Genomic DNA, 21,801 nt, shown 5'->3' with positions numbered 1-21,801 from the left:
CTGCAAACAATGATAATTTAACTTCTTCTTTTCCTATCTTTACCCCTTTTATTTCTCTCTCTTGCCTAATTGCTCTGGCTAGTACTTCCAGTACTATATTAAATAGGAGTGGTGATAAAGGACATCCTTGTCTTGTGCCTGATTTTAAAGTAAAGGCTTTCAATTTTTGGCCATTTAGTATGATGCTGGCTGTTGCTTTGTCATAAATGGCCTTTATTTTATTGAGGTAAAGACCATCTATTCCAATTTTCTGTGAAGTTCTTATCATGAATAAATGTTGGACCTTATCAAAGGCTTTTTCTGCATCTATAGAAATGATCATGTGATTCTTACTTTTGGCTTTATTGATATGGTGAATTACATTTATTGATTTGCGTATGTTGAACCATACTTGCATTCCTGGGATGAATCCCACTTGGTCATGGTGTATAATCTTCTTGATGATTTGCTGCATCCTATTTGCCAATATTTTATTGAGGATTTTTGCATCTGTGTTCATTAGGGAGATTGGTCTAGAGTTCTCTTTTTTACTTGGGTCCTTCTCAGGTTTTGGTACTAGAGTGATATTTGCTTCCAGGAACGATTTAGGAAGGGTTGCTTCCCTTTCAGTTTCATTGAAGAGTTTGAGGAATGTTGGCATTAGGTCTTCTTTGTACTTGTAGAATTCTGCAGTGAATCCTTCTGAGCCTGGGCTCTTCTTTGTAGGTAAGGACTTAATTATGTATTCAATTTCATTAATAGAAATTGGGTTATTCAGCAGGTTTACATCTTCTTGACCTAGCTTTGGTACTTCATATGCTTCTAGGAATCTGTCTGTTTCTTCTGTGTTATCAAACCTTTGAGAGTAGAAGTTTTCGAAATAAGTGTTGATGATCTTCTGTATTTCTAAACAGTCTGTAGTGACTTCACCTTTTTCATTCCTTATTGCATGAATTTGAGCTTTTTCTTCTCTCTTTCTAATACGGTTGGCTAGGGGCTTATTGATTTCATTTATTCTTTCAAAGAACCAACTCTTTGATTCATTGATTTTTTGGATTGTTTTCTTATTCTCTATTGCATTGATTTCTGTTCTGATTTTTATAATTTCCTCTCTTCTTTTGCCTTTGGCCTTGACCTTGCTCTTCTTTTTCCAGAAGTTTGAGGTGTAACATCAGGTTATTTATTTTTATTCATTCTGTTTTCCTGATGTGGTACCTCAGTGCAATAAATTTTCCTCTGAGGACAGCTTTCATTGCATCCCACAGATTCCAGTAAGCTATATTTGTGTTTTCATTTGTTTGCAGGTATTTTTTAATTTCTTCTTTAATTTCCTCTGTGACCCACTGATTACTCAAGAGTGTGTCATTCAGTTTCCATGTGTTTGTGGGATTTTTTTTTTTTTGTCTTTTTCCTTTTTATCGGTACCCAGGACTGAACTCACGATGGCCTGCTTGCAAGGCATGTGTTTGTGGGATTTTTGCAGTATCTTTTATAATTTCTAATTTTAAAGCGCTATGATCCAATAACATGCAAGGGATAATTTCCACCCTTTTGCATTTATTTAAATATGTTCTGTGAGTCAATATATGGTCTATTTTAGAGAATGACCCATGTAGTGCTGAGAAGAATGTGTATTCTGTTGTTGTTGCGTGGAATACTCTGTATATGCCTATGAAATCCATTTGTTCACAGGTGTGATTCAGTTCTTTTATTTCTTTGCTGATTTTCTGTCTAGTTGATCTGTCCATTGGTGTCAATGGTGTGTTAAGATCTCCTGTTATAATTATATTACTGCTAATTTGGATTTTCATTTCTGCTAATACTTGTTTTATATAACTGGGTGCTCTGGAATTTGATGCATATATATTTAAGATAGTTATCTCTTCCTTTTGAAGTTTTCCCCTAACCATTATGTAGTGACCTTTTTTTATATCTTCTGATTATTATTGGTTTGAAGTTCACATTGTTTGCAAACAAAATAGCTACCCGCACTTTTTTGGGGGGTTTCTGTTGCATGGAGTATTGTTTTCCATCCTTTGACTTTCAGTCTGTGAGAATCCTTTTGGGTTAGATGGGTTTCTTGTAAACAGCATATGGTTGGATTTTGTTTCTTGATCCATTCCGCCAGTGTGTTTCTTTTAATTGGTGCAATGAGACCATTTACATTAATGGTTATAACTGTTATGTATTGGCTTATTGATGACATGTTATCTTTCTACTGTTGCATCTTTATCTTTCTGTTCTGTTTAACTGTCTGCTTTGTTTAGTGTTTTTTTCTTAAGTGTATCTAAACTGTCCTTCAGTATTCTTTGCAGGGTTGGCTTGGTAATCATGAAGTTATTCAGCTGCTCTTTGTCATGGAAGTGTCTTATTTCTCCATCAATTCTGAAGGACAGTTTTTCAGGATACGTCAGTCTGGGTTGGAAATCATTTTCCCTTAGGATCTTAGATACTTCACTCCATGCTCTTCTTGACTTTATTGTTTGTGCTGAGAAGTCTGCTGTGATTCTGATAGGTTTTCCTTTATAGGTCATCTGTCTTTTCTCTCTGACAGCTTTTAATATTCTATTCTTTTTTTCGATTTCTGGGATGATGATTATTGTATGTATGGGTGTAGTTTTATTTCGGTTATGGCTATTTGGAGTTCTGTATGCTTCATTGATCTTGCTATCAGTTTCCAATCTCATGTTTGGGAAATTTTCAGCTATTACTTCTCTAAATATCCTCTTGACATCCTTTATGTTGTCCCTTCTTTTTCCTTTATCCCTATTAACCTTATGTTGTTTTTCTTTGCATCATCTTGCAGGTGTTGAATTGTTATTTCCTAATTTCTTGTTATTTTTAAAAGATCTTTCCTTTCCTGTTCACTGGCTGCAACCTTGTCTTCCAGGTCTGAAATTCTATCTTCACATTCATTGAGGTGGTTTTACAACTTTCAATGGAATTTTTGATTTCCTGTATATCTCTTTTCATGTGCTTTATATATTCTGTTTGTATCTTATATTGCTTATATCCAGGGATTCTATCTTTTTGTTTAGTTCCTCCAATTTTTAAATTGTGTCTTCTTTAGATATGTTCAACATCTCCTTCATTTCTTTTATCATTTCTTCTTTTACCTTAGAGATTATTTCTAGTTTGAATTCCTTTAAGAATTCCTGGAGTTGCATCTTTTTTTTGGTTACTATTATTTATGGTTTTTCAGGCATATGGCATGTATTTTCTTCTATGTACATGGCTCCTAGGCTTTCTTGGGATGGGCTGTATGTTTGAGATTGCATTTTGGTCTTTTGTTTTGTCATGTTCCTATATTTCCATGTTTCAAGTGTTGTTCAAAAGCTTCCCCTGGGCGTGTTGGAAATTGTCTCTTATGTCCTGGACTCCTGGGACTCCTTTGGTAGTGTAGCTCCCTCCTTGGGCAGTGAAGCCCCTGGATTAAAAGAAAGGTTTCCAGGCTTCTTTCAGGTAGACCTAAAGCATCCTCAAGATACACAGCTCCCCCCTCTGGCAGAAAAGCTTCCCTGAGGAAAAGAAGGCCACCTGGTGTGGTCCAGGCAGTCCCAAATCCAGCTAAGCCCAATCTAGTGTGGCTGCAAGCCCAGCAGGCTGCCAACCCCCTAAACCAAGGATCTCATATTCTCCTGGGGATTGCATGTTGTGTAACCTTCCAGCTCCTTGGATGGCAAAGCTCCCCAGGATGATAGTGGTTCCCCCTATGGCCTAGTTAGGCCTCAAACCTCCTCAGCAGTGCTGCTTCCTCCTCCAGGTGGTTGCAGTAGTGCTGCTGCTCTCTAGGTCAAAAGAACGTTGCAGGCAAGGTCTGAGCAGTTTCCTGAAGCTTGGTCCAGTTCCCTCCTTGAGGTGGGACAGTTGCTCTGTGCCCCCTGGGTGATGGAGGGCGGTCCGCAAGGCTGGAACCGAGTCTTGCGGCTCAACCCAGCTCACTCCTCCCCACAGGCAGCTGCCGTGTGGCCTTCCCACCTCCATATTTTAAAAAGCCCTATTTCCATTTTCTTTTGACATTTTTTGTTTAGGCTGTGCAGCTTTACATACATTCTCCAACATATATTGAAGTCTCCCTAGGGCAAATATTTCTACTATCTCTAGTTTACATTTTGAAAGCTGTGATTTTCATTAAAACTAAACAATCTTGTAAATAGTCACCAGGATCATTTCACTTTTAATTCACTTCTTTTTTGGTTCTGTTCCTTTTTTTGGTATCAGAGACTGAATTTATGATCTCACACTTGTCAGGCAGGCACTTATGACACTGAGCTAAATGCCAAACCTTAAATCCCTTCTTCTCTAAGAATTGCTTTGTTTTTGTCTCTACTTTCTCAAGCTATGAGAATCTCTTTTGGTATATTCTTCAAGTTTCTCAAACCTAACTGCTTTTCTTTTTGCAGTACTAGAGATTGATCCTAGGGGCTCCTTTGTGCATGTTAGGTGAATGTTCTACATTCAAAGCCCTTTAGTTCCCTTCTTTCAAGACAGTTTAATATATTTCTTGAAGGAATTTGCAATCTTGCCAAAAACTAATGTAATACACTGTGTTGGTTACTTTTTTTGAATTTTTGGGACAATTTACCTGACACCCAAAGTTAAAGGAGTAAAGGTTTATTTAGCTCAAAGTTTGTGAAGGTTTCAATCCATAATCTTACCATAATCTTATGGGTCCAAGGCAGGGTGACTCATGGCAGAGGGCAACAGTTCATCGTAGCACAAGATGGCAAAAGCAACAAGAGCCAAAAAGGAAGGAGCGTACAGAATGAAGACTCTTTCTGTCCTTTATATTGTATGTAGGGTACCCACACAAGGATGAGTTAGTACACATACCATAATCACAGTATTGGACGATGAATCAACCACAAATTCTAGAAGCCTGCTCCCATGCCTGCATGAGACTTTGGGGGAACATTCAGACACAAAGCATAACAATTTTTCCAAGGCTTCCCAAAGACTCATACACATCCTTTATGCAAAAGATATTTAGATCATCTCCTAGACTTGCCAGAATCATAGCAGCTTCATCATTGCTGAAAAGTCCAAGTCCCAAGTCTCTGCTGATATCTAAGGTAAACTCTTAGTTGTGAGGCCCTAGACAAATGAAAAGTTGAACACTTCCAACATTCAGTGGCACAAAACAAACATTACCATCCCAAAAAGTACAAACAGGGAGATACAAAGCATTTGGATCATAGCAAGTCCAACATCCAGCAAGAAAAACATTAAGGCTTATAGTTCCATGATTTGAAACATCCAAACAAGCTGTGGTGAACTGTAACTCCAAAGGGCTTCCATGTTTCTACTCCTATAGCACTCCTGGTGGTTATAGCTTTTGTGGCTTCTCTCTGAGGCATGTTTTGCTCACTTCTTGCAGGTTTCATCAGATGACCCATGTTCCTGGCTTCACAAAACTTCTGAGGTGTCTGCTGCACCTTTGTCTTCACCTTCACAGTGGCACAAATTTTCCTCTCAAAGGCATACTATCTGGCTCCCTAATTTTAAAATGCAGTGAAATTTTTTATTTAATTTCAGAATTCTTACATTGTGTGTGGACCTAAAGCCAATGCCAAGCAGATGATACCATGATCTGCTGCCAGCTGGAGCAGTAGTCAGACTTTCTTCCATCTTAGATGTAGGGGTTGAGCGCTTGGGACTCCAAGCATGATGAATCCAGTTCCAAGGAAAAAATTCTTTATGCTGGCACTGTTCTGAAACACAGTGTTCTGTAGATTTTTCCTCAAAGTAAAAATCTTTCACTTTTGCACTATTGAGGCTGAAAATGGAGAGGAAATACTGCTTCTTCTCATACTTTCAGATCATCTTTTATATTCTGTCTTTCTCAGCAATAGATATCTCCTAAGCTTTATTTTTACAGTCCATAACTTTACTGGAACTTCCTTTCAGGCCAAGCTCACAACATTTTAAATCATTCTGATGGGCTCTTTACTCTTGATTTGCAACATAAATCTTGCTAAATTCTCTAAACTATAGCCATACCACTGCCTTAACATTAGACTGACTTGAAACTTTTTTCTGCCAGGTTAGCTAGTCCATCACACTTAATCTCAGTGTTATGCAAAATATCTGGACATGAGAAAAATGCAGACAAACTTATTGCCACCATAACACATATCATCTGAAGTACAACAACCAATGCAGTCCTCTCCAGCAAAAACCTCCTGAACCTGGTCTTTATGAGCAGTATTTATATGAATCTTTTGGTATTTTGAGGTCTGAACAGAATATCTCACACAGAATAACCTATGGCTTTCCAGTTGTAGTCTTTCAAACAACATCTCTGAACCTTTCCACACTCTTCTCACAAGCCATTTCCAAAGGCTTTTGAACCACATGGTTGGGTATAGTCACAGCAACACCCCTACTTCTCTGGTTTGTTAGTTGCTTTTTTTGTCAATGCTGAGACAAAATATCTGATGCTCAAAGTTAAAGGAAGAAAGGTTTATTTAGCTCAATGTTTGTGAAGGTTTCATTCCATCATTTGCTGGGTCCAAGGCAAGGTGGTTCATGACAGAAGGTAACAGTTCATGGTGGCAGAAGACAACAAATGCAACAAGATACAAATGGGAGGAGAGTAACGAGTGAAGACCCTTTTGATCCCTTATACTTGTGTGGGCTACCTAAGCCAGAGTAGCTTAGCATGTACACCTAAAATTCCAGCACAGGAGCACGAATTAGTCACAAATTCTATAAGCCTGTCCCATGACTGCATGACACTTTGGGGTGACATCAAATCACAAACTATAACATTCCCCTTCCTGCTTGTAGGTTTTGTCATTAACATTTGTTTGAAACATTTCAGACCTTGGGAACACATATTTGAGACATTAAAAGGAAATTATGTGTTTACCAAGTTCCAATCATTTTTATTTTAAAAAGAAAAACAGAAAAAATGATAGAAATGATACAGAATCTCAAAGAAAAGTAGAAGGAAATTGATATTAGTTAATATATTGCATGTTGTTATTTTAGAAGTTGTTCAGGTTACAAGAGCTAGGAATAAAAATTTAAAATAAACAATGGCAGTACAAAATATTCCCTTTGATGAACTAACAGAAATTAGCAGTATAGTTATCTATCAACTGAAGAATTAATAAAACGATGTGGTATTTTTATACAATGGAGTATTACTGAACTATAAAAAACATACTCTTCAGGCTTTTATAGGCAAATGGAGGCAACTTGAGACCATATTCATAATTGAAATGAATAAAACTCATATTTGTAAATATTTTATTGTCTCCCTAGTGTAAAAAATAATAAAAATAGAAAACTGAAAGAGTAATAAGCACCAAAATGTACAATAGACATTGTAATAATGAAAGAGAAAGAAAGTGCCCAAGTTCCAATCGTATCAGTTGAAATAAAATGTATTTTCTTAAGAGTTAATATTTAACTCAAAGAAATATTGTGAAAAACATGTGAAGAAATGTGAAAAAAGCACTAACAAATAGCTATTAAATTTATTTTAAATTTAAGATCAGTTAAAGAGTTTTTAAAAAAAAAAGTTTAATTAGTACATTTGCCGTATATTCACTGTAAGATCTTTGTACATTTACAATGTGCATCTCAGTTCATTTTCTCCTTCCTTATACCTACATTTTATATTTTCAGCAGGAGATTCATAATGTCTATTATAATATATTATAATATAAGCAAGAGATGAATCTAAGCCTCCCAGAAAAAATAAAGGAATGGATTATTTTAGACAATAATAGTATCTTGTCTATGTATTATACCACCATCATTTTTTTCAAAGGCAAATTTATGAATTTTCCTTCTTTACTATACTTGTTCTTTTTCCTAATGCTTCATTTCATCTTTTTAAAATTATTTCAACTACCACAGAAGAAATGCTACCATAACATCTATAACTAATAATTTTAGCATCTGAGTGATTTTTATGGGTGCTAGATTTTCACATACTCTATTATCTGCACAGCACAATCTTTGCACAGAAGGTCAAGAAACATTTTACTGATCAGTGATAGTTGACACTAGTGTTAGTGCTTCATTACATAGGAGCAATTAGTGCTTTAATAAGACACCTTGAAAGACAAGCTGCTGCACAGTTAAAAATATTTAAATGATCTTCAAATCTTCAGTCAGTAAAATACTTAAATCAATTCTAAACACAAGTAATAATTTAAGTATTATAATTATTTAACTGTGTTACATATATCATGTATATATATATATATGTGTGTGTGTGTGTGTGTGTGTAAAACTTTCAGTGATTCGCAATTCTAATAATTAGAAAATTATAATTTTTGCCTAGGTATTGTAACTGAACAACTACTTCTAAGATAACAATATGCAATATATTAACTAGTGTTAATTTTCTGTTATTTTTATTAAAATTCTGTATCATTTCTATCCTTTATGTATATATATATATATATATATATATATATATATATATATATATAACATTTTTTTCTAAGAAAAGACTGTGGGTTTTTTTTGTTTTGTTTTGTTTTTTTTGGCTGAAAACAGACTAATTGAATAGGTGCTTTTGAAAAGCACATAAAGGCACTATGAACCAGAAAATGTTTGAAGAGAAATAAAAGGAACAGAACATTTGGCACCATATCAGGATAAGAGTCTAACAGAGTTGTAAGTAAACATATTGTGATTCTGCTTCTCCTCTTTTTGTCTGTGCTGTCTTGTGTTTTAAAAGTTTTTGTGTGAGTGTGCCTTTCCAGTAGTGTCAGTTCTGATCCACTGGACAAATTTCTGTCTAACTGATTCTTTTCATAGAAATTTGCCACTTTGCCCCCTTTTTTGCCATTTTTATTAATGTGTGTTTCATGGGAAGATGCTTAGGAATTAGGCCAGCATTCTATTTCTGATCATTTACTTTAGAATACAATAATGATTCTTTGAGGTTTCATTAATAAAGTCTTTAAATTCTCATCATTCCTTTCTTATTTGTTGGCTGCAGTTATACTACAAGTAAAAGTAGTTGTCTCATCTCACCTATGATATTTGACTTTTAAACAGTGAGACAGTGTAATGTATCCAATATGTTTTAAGTGCTAGGTTGCAAAAAATGGCACATCAAATGCTTTGCAATAACTCGTTTTTTTTTTTTAGTTTCTCCATATACTCATATCAGAACATGTAGTGAGAGAGAGTGTATACATGTCTTGTGTATATAGGCCCCTTTATTCTTGAAGTCATTACTGAAAAAGACAAAATCAACACCACAAGTTGATATATTCGGCAATGTGGATGTACACTGGATGACATTGTATATATAACTTGATAAGACAAACAAGCCACCATGTTATATCACAGAAGACCATGCAAAGCAAAAATAAAAAGAAAAGTTTTTTGAAAAAAAATCAAAAGGATAAAATTATGAGCCCTCAGAAAGTTATTCTTAAGATTCATTTTTATTTATTCACTAAGGTAAAAAAAATGACATTTAATTTGGGCATTTCTCTCAATTGCATCCATCTTCAAAAACTGTGAAATCATTTCACAGAAACACACTCTAATTAATTATGTAAGAAATTATTAAATAATACCAAATTTAAAATTAACCATATTTGCTTCTTTGAAAAGAGTGACTTTACAGGACTTGGTTTATACCCTTGGTTAGTTAATAAACAAATACATATACGTTCTTATGAAATTAGTGATCTTGGTATAAAGCCTGACAGCAAATCTGCTTAGAGAATTTCCTCATGTTTCAGCTTCATAATAATCAGCAAAATCACATGAGAAGCTGCCTGGCTAAGTGCATTCAAAATACTTTGCTTTGTCATTTCCTGAAGACACTAGTCACTCTCAAGTCTTTTTTCTTAGTGTGAAAATAATTAGTTGGTTTTGATTTGGTCTTTTCTGTTAAATATATAGTTAATTTTTTAAGTGCATCAAGTTTGATTAGCTGTTGTATTTATTCAAAGTGCTTTAAATTTACTCTAAAAGGTAAACATACAGAGACAGTTAAGATTTGAATTCTTAAGAACTGTTTATACACTTTTCTCCCTTGAATTTCTTTACTAAAGAAACTAGACAGCTGAATTAACACTGGCCAGTTGGCTAGATGGGTGGTAATTAACTAAGTAAGACATATGCATAAGCCTTTAAATAAAACAGAAGCAAATACGCTGAAAGGAATGAGCTTTTGATCTTTTATTTTTTCCTGCTTTGTGCCTGAAATTCAAATTCAGGGTAATGCAGTGGGAAGGTGGAATGAGGCAGGATTCCTTGAGGACATCCTACTGTATAGACTACCTACTAATAAATTAAGTGGTAGCAATACTCCCCTGTGTGGGTAAGACACTGTTTTCAAGTTTTAAGACGATTATATTGTCATATGTTTTATAGTTCCCCTGAAAACCTTTGCCAATAAATACCTTCCTGAGGGAATTCAGCAGTCTGCAGTAATGTTTATAAGATTTAGGATATGAAGAAGAAATCTCTAAAAATTCTAAGCTATAAAGATATGCTGCTGCTTATTTGTTTCTGGTTCAGTTTCTCCAGTGGGAAGAAAAAATAGGTTGATGTATATGATGTAAATTATGAAAAATGTCATTTTTTTCAATAAGAAATTGTAATTATTTGAAAGAGTTATTACTTGTTATATTCTCAAGTATTTAAATGATTAGTAAAATTTTCTTTTTTCTTTTATTTCTGTTCTTTTATTTTGAAAATATGCGAATGAATTGGTAGGAAATAAATAAGAAATCAGAATAAGACACAGCTGCAATGTAAAAGTATTGAAAGACATGAAAACCCTAGAAATTCTCCTTTACATGTTTCTGAAATAGGTCAGAAATAATACATGTATGCTTTAATTTCACACTAAAGTGTTCAATTTGGAAGTTTTAAGTGTCTTTGTAATTTGTACTGAATTGTATGCATAGTGATCAAATGAGTAAACAAGCTAAAATGACACCACACCAAAGTGACACTAAATAAATTGACAATTTGATATACTGTCAGCATAAAGTACATGTTCTAATCATTAGCATCCATTTTTAATCTTTAATTTGTCACCTGTAATGTCTCTTATTTGCATTTTGATATTCAATATGTGCTGTCTTTCATAATTTGACCAATTATAAATTTGCAATTTAATATATTCCTATTTATTATTGATTTCAGTCAAAACTTTATTTTGAAATCAAAATTACAAACTCATATATGGCATTGTGATCAGTGATTTGACATTATGGAATTCATTCTGAAGATGCACTATTTTTGAAGATATACTTTCATGAGTGAGGAACAGGTTCCATAATCACTGTTCATCCATACAAGAAAATATTATTGAAAACTGAACAAAGTAGTCATATGGTATCAAGCCATCTCCAAGTTTTTTAAATGAAGAAATATCTGAATAAATATGGTAAAAGATGGATTCTTTTTTTCTCTGTCTCTGTCTCTGTCTACGTCTCCGTCTCTCTCTCTCTGTCTATGTCTCCGTCTCTCTCTCTCTCTCTCTCTCTCTCTCTCTCTCAGCCTCTCACTTTCTCTATCTCTGTCTCTCTTTCTTTGTTCCAATACAATTCTATTGTTGTTTATCTGATCTTTACACATATTAGTGTTTGTTTTATAAAGTTGAGTGCATTGTGGTTTGGTGCACATATCGTAAGAATGTTTATCTCTTTCTGTTAAATGGTTCCATTAACCAACATGTTAAATCCTTTCTTTGCCTTATTTAATTAGCTTGAATAAAATCTACATTGAAAACAGCATATCTGTTTCTACATATTATGGGGTTTTCATTGCATGGAATATTGTTTTTTATTATTTGATTTTTTTTTTTGTCTATGACTATCTTTTGTGTTGAATGCCTTGTTTCTTGACTTTCATTTTTAATGCATTCTTCTGTTTTGTGGCTTTTGATTGGTGAATTGAGTCCATTTATATGGATAGTTATAATTAATAAGTACTGACTCATTTTTGTCATACTATTTGCTGCTGTTTTGGTCTCTTTCTTTTGTACTTAAATACTAACCCTAAGTAATATAGTCATTGTATTGGATATTTTGGCATTGTTAGCTTCATCTTATCTTTTTAGGATAACCTTGAGAAAATTTTAAAATGTTGGTTGGTGGATATGGATTTCTTTATGTTCTCTTTATCATGGAAATGTCTTATTTTCTATCAACTTTGAAAGACAATTTTGAATTCTATACTAATATTTGTTGGAATATGTTTGCTTTTAGACTTTGAAACACTACATTCAGAAGTCTCCATCCATTCAAAGTTTGGTTGAGAAAGCTGTTGTACTTCTGATGGATTTTCTTTTATGGGACATTCATTATTCTCTCTAGCAAACTTTAAAATTCTGTTGTTTTGTTGGATTTCTAGTATCTTAACAATTATATAAAATTATTTTCTCACTGAGGAAGGGGCTGCTGAGTGACACAATTCCTCCTCCTTCTTTTCCACTTTGAGTTTTACATATACATCTCTAGGCTCACTACTTGGATAGGAATATTTCCTGTCAGTACAGGAGGAAATAGAGGAAGTAGGAGGAAATTGATCTCTAAATAAACTGATCAATTAAATGTTAGCAAATTCCACCTGTGTTGCCAAAGGATAGCTAAGAAAAATACCATATGACTTCTGAAGCTTATGGCTGCATTATTTTTGAATTTAGTCCTTTCAGTTGTCTCTTATATCCGAGGAAAAATTACATTGGTGTAGACAATTTTCAATTAATATCATAATCATAATCTACTCTTCTCCATTTTACTTAATTTACATTGTAGAGACTAACATTGATATTGCATTATTAGTACTGTGACCAGGGATCTTAGACATAGCACTTTATTTGACTGTGGTAGCTTATGAGGCATCAGTGATACATTTTCTATTTACAGATGAGGAAATTGAGATTCATAAAAAGTAACTTTTAAAAGATTATAGGGATAACAAGCTGTAAAGAAGAAACAATTTTTTTTGCAATTTATTATATTTGACTCAAAAAGTCTGAATATTTCCAACATAGCACAATTCTCCAGATACCTAAATATGGTCTTATATTCAGTTTCTAAGTTTTCACTTTTTGTTTTTTTCCCCTACCTACATGTATAATAATGGTGAAAAGTCATGTATAACTCTAAAATTTTATGAGGTCTATTCACATATTTTGTCCTATCAGACCTTTTTAATAACTGTGAAGTGTGAAAAATCTCTGTTTACTGATGAAGCATTTCAAACTCACTCTGATTTGCAGAACTTTTGTAAAGTAACATAGCTACCAAAACTGTCATATAGATCTGAACATAAAACTTGAAATTCAATCACCAAGATATCTGTCACCAAAATATATCACATTTTTCTGGGTCATTTCTATGAATATTATGGTGTCTAATTAAAGCAACATAACTTATTAACAAATTTATTTATTTATTTATTCATTTATTTATTGTCTTTTTGAGACAGTGTTTCACTATGCAGTTCAGGCTGGCTTTGGGTTCACTTTGCAGCCTAGACTGGTCTCAAACCCACAAAGGATCCTCCTGCCTCAGTCTCCCAAGTGCTGGGATTACAGGCATGAGCCACCACACCTAGCTAAACAAATTTATTTTTATTTTGAAAAAATATATACTAGAGAAGAAGTCAATAAGAGACTGTGTATGTTATAGTCTACAGCAATAGAACCATGCTACAAAAATAGATCCAAAATATTTAGCAAAGTAATCTTCGAAAATTATTTTTTAACTTTCTGCAGTTTTATAGGGCTACTATTTTGCATATGGTCTGCTCCACCAAATATAATGGTTAAATTTGTCAAATTATTAAAATTAAAGCATCTAGCCAACAATTAATGCACCCACCAGATTATTCAGTCTATGTGTATGTTCCATCAGGGTAAAGTATATTGAAGATGGGAGTAAATTGCAAGTAGTCAGGGTGAAATGGTAAATACATGGCATAGATACATATTGACTATGTTAATAATATCCTAATGTCTAATGAGATTGAAAACATTTAATTACAGATCGACATTGCAATTTATGATAAGACTCGTGACATTACAATGAGCTCATTGTATTATCTGAGAAGATGGCAAAATATTGCATTTATACTGTAAATAATTTCACTGTAGAAGGAAACAATCTTAAACTCTATGAAATACAAAAGCTTAGTTTGACAGAATATTGGAAAATATTATGGTTTATATCTAGATGTTCCCCCAGTGCCTCATGGGTACATAGGTGAAAGTTTTGGAAGGCAAATGCATCATAAGTGTGTGATCCTGAATTATTTAACTCATAGGTTTATAGCTGAGTGTGATACAGGAGGGTGATGGGAAGACATGGGTTACTGGGCGCATGCCCTCAAAGTATATGTCCTTTCTGTTTCCTTGGCCCCACTCTGATTCTTGCTTGCCCTACCATCAACTGCTTCTCCTTTGTGCAAAACTTAAGGTAAAATTTATGCCTACCTTGGAGATGAACAACTACCAACTGAAACCATTGCAGAATGTGAGGCAAAACAAATATTTCTTCATTTAACTTGTGGGTGTCAAGTATTTTGTCTCAGCAACCAGAAAGTATCTAAGATAGTTTTTTTTCTAGATAAGTGGGTTTTGATGTAATTATCTGACCATATGATACAGAAGCATTTGAAACTGGATTTTGAAAGGAATATGGAATGGTTTGGGGATGTAGGTTGGAGAAGCAGGCCTACAAGACTGTGAGCCAAGCTTGACTGGAGATCCTGATCAAATCTCAGAATATCAGAATGCTGAGAGTAATGCAAACAGTAAAAACAAGGCATAGGACATTTCTGTTTGGAAGAAGGATACCACTGACATTTGGACTATAGACAATGTGTGGTATGCTGTAGTGAAAAATTTGTCTGCATTTTGCTTATGTACAGAGACATTAAGAGAAGACTAAGCTTAATCTGGCAGAATAAATTTCAAGGCAGTTTAATATTGAGGCTGGTAGCAGATTTAGTGATACACAGAATGAAAGAGCTGTAGGGTCTGGAAGGTTTCTATCTAGATTTCAGAAGAAGCCCTGAAAGGCTAGGCAATGTGCCTTTTAGAGAGCAATGTGAAGAGCTGAAAGTGGAGTAGAGATCCCAAAAGCTGAGCAAATCCATCAATGTGAATTATTTGAGGAAAACTTCAAGGGTGAGCAAAGGCAGCACAAGAGAGAACTCATGAGGTTTACAACCACTGGCACTGTCATAGGGACAGAACCATTCAAGCCTGTTTTATTTCACATCTTTTCCCAGGTTGCCCTGGATGCTTGATGTGAAACTATAGGTTTTAATATTTGCCCTGTTGGATTTAGGTCTTTATTTTGTCCATACTAGAAGTGTTGAGCTTTTTCCTTCTTTATATGGGCTTACAGCTTCATTTGCCTTAAATCTCAAAGGGTAATTTGGAGGTGACCATTTCAGCAATATTGAAACTGTAAGGACTTTAAAAATGCTTAGAGATGTACTAAATGCATTTTGCATAAAGCTATGCACTTGAGTCTTTTAGGGAACAGGAGCAGAGTGTTATGGCTTTTATCTTGATTTCCCCGCAAACATCATAGGCTCATCAGTGAGGCTTTTGAGAGGTGATTTAGCATGAATGCTATATTGGATTATTACACAGATGTGTTTATAGCTGGATGTGGTGATAGGAGATAAGGCCTGTTGGGAAGAAGTGGGTAAAAGTATGTGTCCTTCCTATCACCTTGATCTACTTCTGCTGTCTTCCCTGACATGAACTGATTCCTCTTTACCATCTCACTCTGACTTGGATCCAGCCAACTATAAATTGAAAACTCTACAAACTTTGAACCAAAATGACCTGTCCTCCTTTAAGTTAAGTGTGTTGAGTATTTTGTCCCAGCAACAAGACAGAAAGTAAATTCTGTTCTGATAATCCTTATTGATTATAACCTTCTTCCACCTGCAGTTCTCCCCAGTTTCCTTTAATAATTTCTTTTTTGTTGTGGTAATTACTATGTCCATTTTTTATGAATATTTGTAAACATCCTTAATGCAGTTTAAAATAATGAATAATGTGTTGTTTGGTATAATATTTTATAGTCACATAAAAATAAAATCTTGTTTGTTGATAATGTTTCAATCTTCAATATTTTAATTAACATTTGACTGATGACCATAGTGGCATATACTATCTGTTAGCATGATTCTGGGGTATATCCATTTCACACAATAAGTTAAATTATTGACGATATGTGTGTGATGTGTTATGTATATATACATATGTTAGTATGAATACATATATGCAATATCTATATTTATATATAGATATAGGTACAGATACACACACATATATACATATATATATATATATATATATATATATATATATATACACATGTGTATGCCCTTCTTTATTATCAACTAAATGTTGTTATTCCTTGTGACTATCCTGCATTAACTCATTTGCAGTAGGGCTGATTCATACTCATGTGTTCTTGATGCTTTGGGTTTCTCTTTTTCTCCCAATCTACACCAACATGTTTTTGTCTTCCATCCACTGGAGATGCATTTTGCTCAATTTTTTCCTAATACTAAGGATGTAACTCTTTCAGATTCCAGATTACCTTGCTTAGGAAGGCCTTGAGTTTCAACTTTTATACTCTTCTATTCCTCATTCCTTCATTTCTATTCAAGCCAGAGATTCTAACTATTAAAACAACAGAAGTTCAAAATCATTGGGGAAGAGAGACAAAGGGAGCATCCTAAGTCCTCACATTAGAGTACAAGGTATGACCTGGAACATTCTCCTAGTAATGTTTACATTTGGATGCTTTCAAAATAATGTTGTACATATTTTATTCAAAATTGTGAAAGGATTCATCTAAATAACTTAACCTAATATTTTCAGAAACAGAAATTTAGCGGAAAAAAAATGAATGGAAACAGTATCTTCACATGGAGGGAAAAGTTTTGAGTTTCTCATGGAATTTCCAAAACACTGACACAGTATTCTTGATATTCAATACTTCTGACATTAATAGGAAAATAATTAGCAAAAATATTTCAAAACAACCAAAAATATTTCCACAAAACTAGATGAACAAAAATGTTTCATTATTGAATATTTAAAAATACAGCAGTACTAATCAGAAGAACCAATAAAAGATTGCAAATATGAAAATTTCATCATTTTATATAGTCAAGAAGATGTAATCCAATGTACAAAATTTAAAATAATCAAAACTAATCCTCCAGATATAGAAATGACAATGTATGTTGCACAAAGTGTATCCCCAAATTCCCTCATAATCAAGGTGGCCATTTGCATTTGCCAATTACTTTTTATACAAAGGAGTATTATAATTTCCCATATCTATGTAAGTGATAGGTAGTCAAAATTTTCAGTCAGGTTCCTAAATTTTACTCTTTGAGAGACTAGAGGTATTATCATTTGTGATATTTGCATTTTGAAGAGGTGACCCAGGTTTTTAGAAAAATAATAAGCCAGTGTTGCAAAACCAGCAAGAGGCTTATTTTGCCTGTTAACAATTATATATATATATATATATATATATATATATATAATAGATGCATATTTTATATTTATATTGTAGATACATAATATATATGCATATATAATATGTACATATTATATATAACAGAAGAGAAGGCACATATAATTAGTAATATTCTGAAAGTAATGCTTCAAGAAAAGGAAAAAGAAAACATTGTCTCTTTTTTCATCATGGAAAATTTTTTCTTATTTTTATTTGTATTTAACCTTATACACCAGATGCAAGAAAAATGCTCCTAGATTCAAAAACATCTGTTTTGAACACCAAGAGTTAAAAGTACCCAAGCAGCAAACAGGTTGAAACAACTAGTAAATATTAAAGAGTTGGTCTTTTCTTTTTCTAAAAATAGATCTCAGTAGAAGAAAATAAATAACTAGAAGAGGAAAAAGTGACTGGTTTAGATCCAGGAGATGCTACCAGTGGAAGCACAAATTTGATTTGATCCCAGTTATCATCTGGATCCCCAAAGTTGCAATATCCAACATCTACAGACTCACAATAGAATGAACCCAGATGAAGTATAATTGTAAAGACACAGACTCCCCATGAAGAATATAATCATTATGTACTACAAACATGTACTAATCAAGAACTACAAATTGAGCAAATAGAGTTTTAAAAATCTAATAATCTTTGTAGATTTGAACCTTTGGAATGGGGCTCAAGGCTGGATTTCTAAACAAACATGTCTAAGTACTTATAAAGAAATATGGTTCTTTTTTCCAATTTTTAAATTGTATTAGTGCATATTAATACCACATGATAACGGGATTTATTTGGGGTAGTTGTTACATTCATTTAGTAAATGAGGGGAGCAAAAAGGGAGAGCAGGTCAGGGAATTGATATTGACTAGGAAATATGGATCTTAAATCTGATTGTACATTAGAATTAACATGCCTTACATCTGAACAATTAATTGGAATTCTCAGAAAAAGATTCCAGGAGTTAGTTGTTTTTAAAGCTTTCAAGATGATTCTAATATGCAACTAAAGGTGAGAACCCCTGATCCAAGAAGATGTATATCATAACTTATATGATAAGTGTTGTAGACTCTAACCATTTGCCATGGCTTGGATCTGCTTAGAGGGACCCTTTCATGCAGAAAAAGAAGTTTGCCTTTCTTAACAGACAGAACTGAGATTGTTGGAGTTCACAGTATAGTTTGAAATGATTACTTTATGCCTGCTTGATGATCAGTGTCTGATTAATCTATATCTGTATATAAGGCAACATTTATTATGACTCTATTTTAATCTACCAGGAAAATTTTTGAGAAAGTAATTGTGTTTATCCATCTCGTGGTTTAATTCCAATTTTAGTGGGTGCTAGGTATAATCTGTTACTCAGACATGAGCTGTTTTTATTAAATAGTCATTATTTTAGAGTACTAAATTCATGACAGAGATTTAACAACCAAATGCATTGAAAGGTAGATATACTGAAAAAGGCCAAAGACCAAGAAATGATGTGGGTAGAAATATTAGATAAGTAAATAGTTTTTTTGATTAGGAAAGCAATTTATTCTAAGTAGAGAAATGTTTATCGGATATAGTTACTAACCACAGGAGATCAAATATATTGTTATTCTTTTGTCTCTGTAACTGAAATAATTTAGATTTTAAATTTATCTTTTTTTCAGCTTATTGATTAAAGTTTTACTTTTTCAAATTAAATTCAATCAATTCTGATTTGAAACTCAGTCTCTTAGCACTTTGCATATTTCTAGCTTCCCAAATTCTCTCTTTGATTCTGTCTGGAGAATATCTATGTTATAGGAGAGTTTATTAAAAAAAATCTGGTACTTGGCTTACACAGACAGAAAACCCATTATATATAACTTAATACTGGAACCGACAATTCATATTGACTTTGGCTACAATATATAATCATAATTGAACTTATTGGTTTACATCTATACATTGCTGCTTCTGGGCCTAAATATCTGTGCTCTGCTGTGTCAATTTGTTTTTGAAGAGTGCCTGTTCCTTCATTTTCCTGTTATTGTGAGGACACTTTTAGTCTCTAAATGACTCTTAGCTATTTTTGTCTCTCTGAAGAGGCATAAGTACTCACAATTTGGTACTCTCATACTCAAGCAACCAAACGATTTTGTGACATTTTTAGAAACCTTTTCCTGATGTCTCTTTATGTGTGAGCTTTATAAAACTTGTCTAAAAAGAAGAGGGAGATTGAGATAAAAGAGGACATAACAATACTGATCAAAGCTTAACAATTTCAGCAACCTAGCGCTTCACCACAAGATAACCCGACTTAATACTAGTTACCATAGTGTCTCTTTCCTTGAAATATTTGAGTATAACTTTGTATACTAAAACTTCAAACATATCAAGGCAGTGTGAAAACATTCAAGAGTATAAAAGTATTACAGGGTATTTAGAACCAGCTAATGGAAAATGAACAATGGTTTCTATATTATCTCTTTGCCTATAAAAATTTTCATTTATACTATCACGTATAATAAAATCCAGTAAGATACAACATGATAAAACCAATGGAGACAGAAGAACAGCAGTTTGGTGGGACTTCAAAACAAGATGATATTAAATCAGCACTAGCTATTATGATGTGTTATTTTTTCAAGATAGCTATTCATATCACAGGCAATGATATCAAACAGCCCAGAATAAAGCCATTCCAATTAATGAGTGAAAACTTTATAAGGCATCAAAGCCACATAATAGGAACCATTGTTGATTACCTTATATTCTGATTTTACATCATGTGCTATGTCCATTTTTGTTTTGACTGACTGCCTTGTTTTGTCGTATTTGGTTTTATTCTCTTCCAAAAAATAAAGTAATAAGAACTATGGGAGTAATAAAACCCAAAATGTGTAAATGTTGTTGTAAAAAAGAGGGGAAAAAACAAAATGCTCTAAAGGATACAACTGCAAGTGTGTTTAGGGGTGTTAAGATAGATGACCATATTGCTGGGTTTTTGTTGGATCACTGAACACAACTGTTTGCAGTCTCACTGTTTGAATGTCCACTTTGTATGCGTTAATCCTGTAACTTGAACAACTATTTCTAAGATGACAATACATAATCTATTAACTAGTGATTTCTTACTTTTTTTGAAATTCTGTATTACTTGTACTCTTCTAATGTTTTGTATTCTTTTCCTTTTTCCATTAAATTAAAAAAAAAACTTGTCTAGCATTTTGTCACACACAAAACCAAAAAATAGGGCCTTATCCACACTATCCCCAGAGCCCAGCCTGTTTTGCGGCCACGCCTAGCCATCAGTGTACAGAGGAGTAGTTGGGCGGATCTGGGGTGCCTGCATCAGCCTCTCTGTGTGTCTGGAGGACTGTGGATATCTCTGCAAGCAGGGAGGGATCACAGGTTCCTGAGGGACCACAGGCTGTGGTGAGTACCCTAGCCCGGCAGTGATTGAAGAGCTGTGGCGCTTCCAGGGGGCAGGTGGGCGCACAGTGTCCCTAGGCCCAGCTTGTCTGGAACTGCGGAGTTCTGAGTAGGAAGAGGAGGGCCACTGGTTCTGCAGGCCCAATGACTTGGGGTAGCGTGGTGCCAGAGTCTCAGTAGCTGCAAACATAGAAGGGGATTTTCAACAGATCCTGAGGAAGCTTTCAAATAACACTTGAAAAACAGAAATATAGGAAAATGATAAAACGAAAAACCAAATTACAACCTCAAACCTCCAGTGCATCTCAAGAAACCCTAGGAGCAATGTATATAGAAGAAAATATATCCCATTCACCTCAAATATCGGACATAATAGCTACTGAAATTCACAAGCAACTCCAGGAAGCTTTAAAGATTTTCAAACTCAAAATAATCTCCCAGGTAAAAGATGAAGTGATAAAAGAAATGAAAGAGATTCTGAATATATCTAAAGAAAACACAGATAAAAAATTGGAGGAACTAAACAAAAAGATAGAATCCCTAGACGAGCAATATAAGAAACAAACAGAATACATAATGCAGATGCACAGAGATATACAGGAAATAAAAAACTCCACTGCAAGTTGTAAAAACCACCTTAATGAAAGTGAAGATAGAATTTCAGACCTTGAAGACAGGATTGCAGCTAGTGAACAGGAAAGGAAAGATCTTTTGAAAATAACAAGGAATCAGGAAACAATAATTCAACAACTGCAAGACCATGCAAAGAAAAAAAACATAAAAATGATAGGGATTAATGAAAGAGAGGGAGACAACATGAAGGATGTCAGGAGGATATTTAGAGGAGTAATAGCTGAAAATTTCCCAAGCATGAGATCAGAAACTGACATCAGGATCAGTGAAGCATATAGAA

This window comes from Cavia porcellus, unplaced genomic scaffold (assembly GCF_034190915.1).
Source record: "Cavia porcellus strain 051 isolate PalLab524CR breed Dunkin Hartley unplaced genomic scaffold, mCavPor4.1 scaffold_3, whole genome shotgun sequence".
Classification (NCBI taxonomy): domain Eukaryota; kingdom Metazoa; phylum Chordata; class Mammalia; order Rodentia; family Caviidae; genus Cavia; species Cavia porcellus.
This window is presented reverse-complemented; position numbering follows the sequence as displayed.